We start from the raw sequence: 11,863 nt of genomic DNA, 5'->3' as shown, positions 1-11,863 counted from the left end.
ATCCACAGTTTCTCCGCTGTGGACAACAAGGCGGCGGAGCGGATTCCGCCCTGCCTGTTGATGTACGCCACTGTGGTGCTGTTGTCGCTCCTGACCAGTACATGTCTCCCCTGAATTAAGGGTTTGAAATGCTGGAGGACCAACACTACTGCCCGTAGCTCTAGGAGGTTGCTGTGCCGTGTTTCTGTTAGAGACCAGCGCCCACCTATAGCTCTCTTCAGGCAGGTCCCTCCCCATCCTGTTCTGGATGCGTCCGTAAACACTGTGATGTAGGAGGTCACCCGTCCCAGTGGAGACCCCCTCCGGAGGTGATCCGGGGACCCCCAGAACCGGAGGTTGCCCTCCACTGAGGGGGGGGTGGTCACCAGACGTCGTTTGTGCCTCTTGGGATCTAAACGCAGGCTGGAGAACCACCTCTGCAGGCGGCGCATATGCAGTAACCCGAGCGGGACCACAACGTGAGCAGCCGCCATGAGACCCAGAGTCTGCATGATAGTCAAAGCTGTCGCTGTTGCCCCCTGTCGCAGTCTGCGAACCACCCGAAGCAGGGACGCGCGTCTGCTCTCTGACAGGGTGGCGCGTAGCCCGCCTGCATCGAGCACCACTCCCAAATACAACGCCTGTTGGTGAGGTATGGGGGTGCTCTTTTTCCAATTGATCGCAAAGCCCAACTTGGTTAGGTGTAGGACCAATTGGGCTGTGCAAAACATTGCCCATTCCCTGGACCTGGCCATGACTATGAGGTCGTCCAGATAAAAGAAAACTTTCATGCCATGGGCGTGCAGCTGCTGGAGCGCTGTGGCCACACATTTGCTGAACGTGCGTGGGGATAGGGAGTAGCCGAACGGTAATCTGTTGTACTCGTAGGCTATCTCCTGGAAGGCAAAACGCAGATACTTTCTGTGCTCGGGAGCAATTTCTACATGAAAGTACGCGTCTTTCAGGTCGATGGTGGGGAACCAATCGCCCGGCTGCACTAGCCCAGGGATGCAAACTTGTCACCTTTCGGCGAAATTCGCCGTTTTGAATCCAAAATAGGTCGTTTGTGTGATTCATGTAGATCTGCAATAAAAATATTTTTGGGGTATGGGGGGGGTCAGGGACCCGGAGTAATCTGCGGCCGCGAGCTGTTATGTGCCATCATGACACGCATGGTGTTCTTTTTTTATATATTATAATGAAGCGCGAGCTGTGTGCTCGAGTCTTCCTGCCTGTCGGCTCTGCTCATGGATGTATAATAAGGCTCTGCTGCTCCGCGATGATGGTCTAGCTTCAGCAGCTACATTACCTACGGGTGCGTTCGTTAATATTAACTGTGTGGTCCGGAGTCACTGTGGCACAGACTGGACCGCTGGTGAACAGCTGTTAGAACGGGCCGTTCAGGTGTTCAGAGCAGAGCTCCCTGTCGGAGCGCAGAGCGTGATGTGCACTGAAAAGTTTTCCTGTCGCAATATTATCGTTGAGCTAGCTAACTAGCATACATTGTCACTATCTGCTAACGTTAGCTTTAGCCTTCGTTTTCTAATCGTTTTTTTCATAGGCTATAAACGGAGGTGGTATAAGTATATATCTTGTACTTGAGTAAAAGTAGAAGTACTCAGATCTTGTACTAGAGTAAAAGTAGAAGTACTCAGATCTTGTACTTGATTAAAAGTAGAAGTACTCAGGTCTTGTACTTGAGTAAAAGTAGAAGTACCAGAGTGTACTCTGTTACAGTAAAAGTCCTGCATTCAAAATGTTCCTCAAGTAAAAGTATAAAAGTATTATCATCAAAATATAGTGAAAGTAGCAACAGTAAAAGTAGTCATTGTGCAGATTGGTCCATTTCAGAATAATATATATGATATGTTTTATAATGATTGATCATGAAAGTGTTCTCAAAGCTGGTAAAGGTGCAGCTAGTTTGAATGACTTTGTATACTGCAGGGTAGCTTGTGAATTTACTCCAGTTGGAACTAAAGTCTGATTTAACACTGGATTATATTTCACATCATTCATCCAGATCTGTAAATTAACTAAAGGTATTAAATACATGTAGTGGAGTAAAAGTACACCATTTACCTCTGAACTGTAGAGGAGTAGAAGAACAAAGTAGCAAAACATTGAAATACTTAAAAGTACAAGTATCTCAAAATTGTACCCAAGTATAGTACTTGAGTTTATGAACTTAGTTACTTTACACCACTGGCTATAAAGATAGAAAGACAGCCTTGCACAGAGGCATGAAAATACATTTTCAAAATGCTCAACAGTGCTGCCAAAATTATAAACTGACTGCTACACAATTAAAATAAATGCTTTTATATATTTCTATTAGATGTGACTCTTTGGCGTTTCTGTTATTATTAACACTGCTGCTTTAGTTGTTCTGACTGCTAAAATCCTCTGTTATTCCTCATTTTAAAAACGATATTCCGTGGGGTCGGGGGGGCTCAGATCCTTGTCACCTTTTTCATACCTGATGAGTTTGCATCCCTGACTAGCCCCAGTAACTGTTTTATAGTTAACATGCGGAATTTTCTGCAGGCAATGTGCTGATTCAGGCTGCGGAGATCTAGAATAGGTCTGAATTCCCCGGTCTTCTTGGGAACCAGGAAGTACATGGAATAAATACCCCTTTCTCTGTGTTGAGGGTGCATGACAGACACTGCCTGTTTTTGCACCAGGGCCTGAATCTCTGCCGAGAGGAAACCCATCTCCTCCTGGGATGATAGATGTACCTCTTGTATGCCTTTGAATGGAGGTACCTCTTGTATGCCTTTGAATGGAGGTGGGATGCTGCAAAACTGGAGTGAATAACCCTGTTTCAGCGTCCTGTCCTTCCACTTTGTTAATACACAGCTGAGTTTCCATTTCCCATAACATTGTGTTAGGGGACAAGCCCTCAGCTGCGGGGCCCCAGCTATAAAGCTGTGGTACTCCCTGGTGACCCGCTCCGCCGCAAAACTCCCCGTGAAGGGAAGTTCTGCCCATGGGGGGTCGACACAGAAAGGGCCGATTTTTTACTGAGGTCCCTGAACGTGCGCGCTCTTGTGTGAACGCGCGCTCCGCCATAATGTCCCCTTTACCCCTACGGTAAACTGCATTAATCTGAGTCTTTACTCAAGGCGTAGTGTGTTCCCTGACAGTAATACGCCGGCCATAATGCCCCTGTACCCGCATAGCGCCTTGATAGCACTTCCTGCGGTTTATCACTCTCATCTGCGCATGCCCACTAGCTATCTCCTTTATTGGACTTACAACTGGGGCAGCGAGTGGGGAATTTGTACAGTCAACATTATGTGTAAGTGTAGAATTGTGGAAACAAATGACACTTAGACTTGGATACATATCAACATCATTTTTATTGTAAAAATGTTTTGACCTTTGCATCATACAGGGAGGAGGCGGGATTAGCCCTTGCGTGATGATACGTGCCGTGGCTGCTATTGGGGCCTTCGTCCTCAATGGCTGCTGCCACGTCGCCTCCACACACTGCCAGCTTTTTCCTTACTCGTTTACTGCTCAGATTGTTTAATCCTGCTCGCTGAAGAGAAAAGGATGACAGTCAGGAGACCAGGCCTCCTTTTATACTGTGAGATGCGCGCGCATTCAGGTCGGCCCGCCCCGGGGCCGGCTACGTTTATAGAAGTCTCAGTGGATGAATGCTTGCATGATATGATCAAGGGGTAGTACCCATAGAGTCCAGTAGAGGGCGGAGCCTGTGAGAGATATAACATTAGATCTACTTGATACAGAAGGACTGTTGCTGCGTCAAACCATTTTGTTCAGTTAAGTGCAAGCAAAACAACACACCTACTAGAGAATGATCACATTATGATTGTTTGTCTTTTATTTGTTGTGTAACCAAATAGTAACTTGCTCTTGATTCAATCTAAAAAGCTAAGTAGTCCCCATATGAGAACTGTTAATGACGCTAAACATTTAGCAGCTTAAAGTGGACCTATCATGCTATATTTGAATAATATAGTGTAGGACCATACCTATATAAGGCATATTTATACTTTTTTTTTTTCAAAATACCAAACAGATCATGCATTTTAGCCATGCCTCATTTTGCTCAATTTGACATTTTTTAGCTCTGGCTTTGCAAGGGCAGATTCAGTGAGAACAGCACCACCTACAGGCCTGGCATATGTACTACAGCGTCTCCAGCGCTTTCGAACGGCAATGGCCGTGGCTGTCTCCTCCTGATTGGTGGAGTTGGCCCAATAGCCGTAGCCGTAGCGCCACTGTCCTGACGTCAGGACAGTGTTCAAATCTGGATCAGTTTTTATCAGATCCGTTGCAGCCCCTTTTTTAGAGATTTGGGTATGGAGGAAAATAGAGAGGGTTGTGTTTTCTGACACTTGGTGAGTTCCCTGGAACACCGGGGACACATATTCATGTATAAAAGACGTACAAAAGTGCATTTTGCATGATAGGTCCCCTTTAAACTCGGTTTAGCTTGAGGAGTTGCTGTCAAAGACTTGTTTTCAAAACCAACACGTTTACTGGTTCAGTGGCGTTAAAATCGGATGTCAGTGATGCAGCAACAAAATGTGACCTTAGAAAAATAAAAGAGGCACTTGGACCATAGCAACTTGACTTGAAAATACCATTTTGGCCAATAAACTAAACCATATACACACCACGTGTTCCACAAATCATGTGTCAAAAAAATTGTAAGACTAATTCCCCAGATTCACTTTAATCAAATCTGACATTATCCAATCAAGTTGCAGGAGAGAACCTCGAGGAACTAATGTAATGTTACTGAACACTGGTTGGAAAGGAACTTGACTTGGAACTTTAATTTGAATTGGAACCTGATTTTAAATTTGATTTGGGATTTGATTTGGGACTTGACTTGGAATTTGATTTGGGACATGGCTTGGAACTTGACTTGGAACTTTAATCTGAATTTTACTTGGAACCTGATTTTAAAATTTGACTTGGGACTTGAATTGGGATTTGACTTTGAACTTGATTTTGATTTTGATTAGGGACTTGACTTGAAACTCGATTTGGAACTTGACTTCACTAGGGGCTTGACTTGGGACTAGTGTGCAAACCCAAACACTTGAGACTTAGTGTGCAAACACTTGAGACTTTCTTGTAACCTGCATAACAATATTTGTTTTCCCAACTTTGCATCTTCAGACAAACATCTGATGTGGGTTCATATTATCTTCAGATAGGAGTTAAATCCTAATTTAACAATCAACAGATAAACCAGACATGAGAGCTGATTGATAAGAAAGTCCAGAGCCAAGTTTTGTGAGCTCTTTCAGTAATGACTGAAGCTTTCTTAACTTTCACTAAGACCTCCCCTAACACTGTCAGATGCCCTCTGCTGGTCCCTGGACCCCACTTTTGACCACAGCTGATCAAGATTGATGTCATGTTCGAATTGTGCTCTCTGGTCATTTAAAGGACGATTCATAACCAAGCGTATATTTATTTCTGTGCGCTTCAGCGGCATCAAAAACAGTCACTTAACGGGGCAGGATTTATGGTGTTTGGATAGCAAATTGGCCTTTGATGGTTCCCACGCAGGGTCGGCTGCTTCCCCACAGAGACTAATGGGGTTTGCTCCTAATAGCGTCCCTCAATCATCGCCACGAATATGAAACATGAGCTCCCCGGCTCACAATTAGCAAAAGAACACAGAGAGAAACGAGGACGTGAAATGTGAAGAACGCAGGATTTATCAAGAAGGCCGGTTCATGTAACGAAAAACAAGAGCGATTTGTTTTCTTTTTTTCCCACCCTCTCCCGCTTCTCTTTCCTCCCTTTCTTTCATGGGGGTGGGGGGGGGTGAAGTTAAACTGATAAATTAGACCTCATTTATTGGACAACAGTTTGAGTCGATACCCAGGGGCCTCTGCTCTGCAGCGTGGACGAGGCTCCAGAGCCGCTAATTGGTTCTGTGTGTGGATGGAGGGGGGGGGGGTGTTGGAGAGGGGCTGGGTTGGGGGTGTTTAAGGGGGCGGGCGGGTGCATTTGGCCGCTGATGCTCACACACATACATACACAGAAGTGGTTGTGTGGCAGTGGACGTCCACGGCACACGCCATGAAAACGGACGAGACAAGCGCTTGATTTGACAGCCGGGGCGGAGGAGTGGAGGGGGGGGGGGAGTCGTATAGATTTTTGTGTCTGTTGTTTTGGCTTATTTGTGTGCTTCTTTTACTCAGTCAATCAAATTTAATTGACACCGCTGGGCTGGGGCTGTAGGCCCCGCGGCATGCTGGGATGACAGGCTTTTATAGCCAGAGAGAGGAGAGGAGGTTCTTCTGCCTGTGAAGGATGGAGGGGGGGATAAGGGAAAGGGGGGGGGGGGGGAAGGGTGACAATTCTTCAGCCCGTCAACAGCATTAATTGATGAAACAAGAGCGATGATGGATACTAATAAATACAACCTTTAAGAAAAAAGGTAATTACATGGCATCCTGTGTGATTCCAGAGCGGCTGATAAACACCATTCGTCTTCTGCGGAGGCCTTCAGACGGACACGAGGCTCCAGGCTCGTCGTTAACATGCAGATCAAACACACCATTTGCATTTTGGCCTCGACAACAAGACAACGGACAGTTTGTTTTCAAACAAAGAGCCAAACTTGGCTTTCGATGAGGAAAGAGGACCCAGAACTTCCCCTCTTCTCTGCGTCCGTCAGTCGTTGTCCGTGTTCTCTCGTCAAAACATGGGAACCTGTTGGCTTCACAGTGTGGATGTTACTGATCATTTTATAGAGAGGGTCCAGTCAGTCAAGATGTTTGAATAGAATTGATCTTGTGATATAAATCTGGGTGGTGAAGTAACAGAACAGCCCTTACTTCAGTAGGCCCTCTGGTGACATGGAGCAAGACCCTAAGCTAGAGTTCTGAACCCACGTCTTTGTAACCCAACTGAACCCAACTGGCAGTGCCAAAACTCTAGATCTGAGTCCAACCCGAGGCCAGAGGAGTATTTTGTGTGTCATTACGTCATCCGTCCCGGCTGATCGCCATGCTGAGGCTTGTATGAACCCTTTTCAAATACCCACAAAAGACGGTCAACCCAGAGAAGAGATTACAAATGTGTTGTGCGGGTTTAAAAAATAAAAGAGAAAATGTTTATGATATTCTTCAAATACAAGACATGACAAAGAGTAATATAATGCCCACACACTGTGGCTTATATTTAGCCTGAAGGAGAATGATAAAACATTACCACCTTCAATGTAACCCTTTCCGCTGGGCTTTAACACATTGAGCACATTGATGCTGATGAGCAAGAGACACATTTCTTTAAAAATGGCACAATTATAAAAGATTACATTAAAAGAAAAAACAGCAAGCTTTGTGCAACAGGACCTTTCAACCCAGACCTGCACACGGGTTCCAATTATGTTAACATTATTGTTTTCTGTCTATTTCTACTGTACAGTAATTTACCAAAAAATAAGAAGCGTATTTTGAACGGCAATAGTTTCCCAAACAGGAAATCATTACTTTGATATTTAGCAAGAAAAAGTATTAGAGTTTAGGTCATGATGATGGAAGAGAGCATCTCTCTTTCAACTCATCTAAACATATTTACATGTTTTCTTGGGAAATTCTGACACATTTTATTTTAAATAAATTACATCATGTGATAGGTAGACTTAGAATTTAAATTCGGAAAGTTTGAATCATTTACCCAGTTTTCTTGTTTTCACGTCATTCACAAGTTTCCTTTAAAAATAATAGCGTATGGACAATGTACATATATATTTGATCATTTTTAAACTGTATATAACAGCACTACTTTTCCAAAATCAAATGTACAGAGAACAAGAGCTGTTAACCAATTTCATTGATATAAGATACATCGTCAAGTATACAAATACTTTACAAATGTAAAAAATATATATATATATATAATACATTAAAAGAAAAAGACTTATCGTTGCCCCTCTGGTGCAACGTGATCGGTATTTGCATTAAATGTTTCCTGATGTAAACTGTGCTGCTGTCTGCCGGTCTGTGCTGCTGTCTGCTGGTCTGCAGTTCCCCTGCAGGGTCAGCTGGGGGCAGCATTGCAGTTGTTAACCTCGAGCAGCAGAAACTAACAGACCTCCAACAGCAACACTTGTGCTCTTCAGCAGCCGTTTGGCATTTAGCTCTTCTGTCACGCAGTCGATTTTGTTGATTCCGAGCATGAAAACAGCAGCGGTACCTTGTTAAAGTGTTTGTTTGGCCTTCAGACTGTTTGTCCCCGGAGGACCAACTCACTGGGAGCACATATCATGAATAACCTGCAGTAAACTGGTGTCTTATTTTAATTTGCCTCTGTAATTGACAGTGGGCTCAGTTTCCTTGTGAGTGCAGAGTCAGTTTGTGACCCCGGAGAGACAAGGACCGTTGTTGATCATGTTCTGGAAAATGTCAGAAACACGCGAGCGTTAAACTCAAAGAGATGATTGATTTTTATTCTCCCCAATTTCTTAGAAGTTGTTGTTTGTGAACAGCAGGTTTTCTTTAACAAAATGTTAAATGTTACGTTTATTATGCAGTGCTTTTAGTAAACTGTGTATGTTTCATCAAGTTGGTGAAGGTTTTTTAAATGCTGCATTAAATGTTTCTCATAATGGAAGTGTTTTGGGCCGTTGTAGCGTGTTTGCACTTATCGGCCACCGTACAAACATACAAACATATGATAAACACACACACTTAAAGGAAAGAGAGGGCAAGGGTTGATTGCTGTTTTACCTAATAGTTAGTCCCGAATAGATTGTGAAAAACGCTATTTTCTTCGAGAAAAAATCATGACAATGTGTATAATACATCAAATAAAGTTAAGCTTAATAAATAACACTGAAAAATACTAGAAATAAGTACGCTTTTATTGAAAATATTTTATCATAATAATATTCTTTCACTCAGAAACGCTTTTTTGTTTTGGCAGGGAGAAGGGGGCTAATATACCGAATGACCTACAGCTGTTTTTAACAACATTTAAAGTGTTTTAGATGCACTTTTCCTTTACAAAGACCATTAAGATCCCAGCATGGGCCCTGTCATGAAGTTAGGCTGCAGAGTAATCGTTCTGAGAGAAGACGGCAGCAGAGACCTCTGATCGCTCATTCTCACTGCGTCTGTGATCTCCTCCTGAATGAAATAATAGTGAAATAAAAGTCTCTAATTTCACTGAGGGGTGCCCAGGGAGCCTCTTGAGGGCCCCTGAGGGTCCCCAGACCCCACTTTGGGAGCGGTCGGTCCGGCCCACGTTTACAGGCTGCGGTAATGATGCTTGTTTGTCCAGCGGTCTGTAAATCACACCGACATTAGAGGTGTCACAGGATCCACTGGAGACACAGCAGACCATCACTAATACCCCCCACCCTGGAGACGCACCCCCCCTCACTCCACCCCCTGATCCATAACAGCAGCCAAACAGAACAAAAAACACCCGGCTGTACAGGACATAAAAGTAGTTTTAAACCAATACCGACCATCTTTAACACTGTACATCATTTAGATGTGAAAGAAGCTCTAAAACAAAGAGGACAGCCCTCAATTAAAAGCAATTTAATTAGAATATATGTAATACTCGTATATATGTGGGATCACTTATCACAAGGAACATTGGGTTTTGTGACAGTTGCTCCATTTTAGAATAAAAAAACAAACAAACATAAACATAATAATTTAAAGTAAAATGTCCTATAAAAAGATATGTAATACAAAAAAATACACAATTATTAAAAGTAATATTGGCAATAAAGAGAGGATCAATGAGAAGTTAGAGTAAGAATGTGCATTGTTCTACACTATATATCATTTACTGTACTGTATAATATATACAGCAGTGTATCATTTGTATTAGATATTAATGCTTATAATATCTGAGGATTTTTTGCCTTAATACTTAATATTACAAAATAATCCTTTAGGGTTATAAAAGCGAGATTTAAACTCTGCTATTATTTTTATTACTAAACCCAACCTGATACTATTTTTGCTTTATTTCTATATCATGAAATAGTAGTACTGTTTAGTAATGTAGCACTTTTCTTTACAAGGTTAGAAAGTGCTTCACTGAAATAGAACCCAAATAGAAAATTACATTTAAAATACACAAAAATGAGGGTTCATACAAGGACTGATTGTTCCTTTCTTTTTAAAAAAAACAATAACCCTTAAAACGGCCATATTTAGCTAATTTTCAGTATTTTTATGTAGTGCCTCTCCTGTGACATGTCTCCATGCTTTAATGTTTCAAAAAGCTCTTTATTTTTCTCATACTGCCTGTGCTGCAGCACCTCTTTTCACCCTCTGTCTGAAACCAGAGCCCAGTCTGCTCTGATTGGTTAGCTGGCTGGCTCTGTTGGGATTGTTCAACCGCTATCATGTACAATGTGTTGAACATAGTGATGTCATTATGTTACAGAAGTAAACAAAGGAGTCAAATGGAGATGTTTCAGGCCGGGGGGGGGAGTGTGTGGGAGAGAAACTCCCTCTGGAGGGAACACAGGGATCTTCGCCTTTGCAGACCATTTACATGCACAGAAACCTAAAGAACGCACTATAGGAAAGGGAAAAACCCAAAAAGTACAACATCAGGGGTGTCCAAACTTTTTTCACCAAGGGCCAGATACAGAAAAATATACTAAGGGGCCCCCACTAGAGGTGAAGTATATTGCCTCATAAGTTCAGTTATAAGTTGGTCAAATCAATCAAATGTAGGTAAATTATGCTTGATACTTGAAAATGCCATAAGACAAAAAACAGCCTATATCACAGTTCTCCAGAGGGTTTCATTTATTGTGTTGGCAGCTCATCCCTTAAAACAGGAGCCTCAGATTGCTGATAATAAGGGGAAATATGAAGGGTGTATTTCAAGGTTGTTAGGTAAATAAGTTATTGGGCCTTTAATTTACTGAATTTATTTGACAAGTGGGCTTATAAACACATGAATACTACTGTGTAATATATTTTTACATATATATTATTTAAGAAGTACGCTAGTGAGCACGCTCATGAACTGTTCGCCCGTGCCTCACAGCAGGGTTACTGTGCGGAGCGCATAAAGCAGACCCTTCACGCGATAGCGAGGGGTAGAGTGAGGGATCGCAGATACCGTTGTGGTCGCGGACGGATTAAAAAAATTAAACTTTGGCGGCCGTTAATATACCTGGGCGGCCCGCCCAAGTAAAGTCTATGTGTGGGAAACCCTGCTATCTTACCAGTTCTTATGCAACTCGCAAATATCTCTCTCTCTCTCTTCTCTCTCTCTCTCTCTCTCTCTCTCTCTCTCTCTCTCTCTCTCTCTCTCTCTCTCTCTCTCTCTCTCTCTCTCTCTCTCTCTCTCTCTTTTCTATCTCTCTCTTTCTCTCTTCTCTCTTTTCTCTCTCTCTCTCTTCTCTCATCTCTCTTTTTTCTCTCTCTCTCTCAATGTTGGTGCGCAAATGCGCCTTTTTTCAAATGATCCGGTGCTCCTTTTTTGGCGGGGGGTGCGCATGCGCACCTGCGCACCAGTTATGTGCAGCCCTGATTATAGGGCCCCTTTAACTTCATCTGGTTTGGTCATCATCAGGTCAAGTGGACAACATATATATATATATTTTTTTTCACTAATTTACTGTTCTGTTTAGTGTTCAGTTATTTTTAATCCATCTGTTTCTACACACAGAAACCCCTCCTCAGTCTTGGCTCTGATTCCAACTAGCAGCACCTCTATCCCAGCCCCCCCCCCCCCCCCCTGTGGTCTCTGCAGCGTTCTCCATTCATTACAGCTGCTTTACTGTGAGACAAGCAGCTTTTATTGGCACTGCTGCCTGTAAAATCGGTCGAGAGACTAACCTTTGCACAGAGGGAGGGTTTGTTAGAGGAAAGATGGACGTTCACACAGTAAACAG

The sequence above is a fragment of the Trematomus bernacchii genome, unplaced genomic scaffold (genome assembly GCF_902827165.1).
Source record: "Trematomus bernacchii unplaced genomic scaffold, fTreBer1.1, whole genome shotgun sequence".
NCBI classification, from domain to species: Eukaryota; Metazoa; Chordata; class Actinopteri; order Perciformes; family Nototheniidae; genus Trematomus; species Trematomus bernacchii.
The sequence above is the reverse complement of the archived record's forward strand: the minus strand, read 5'-3'. Positions refer to the sequence as shown.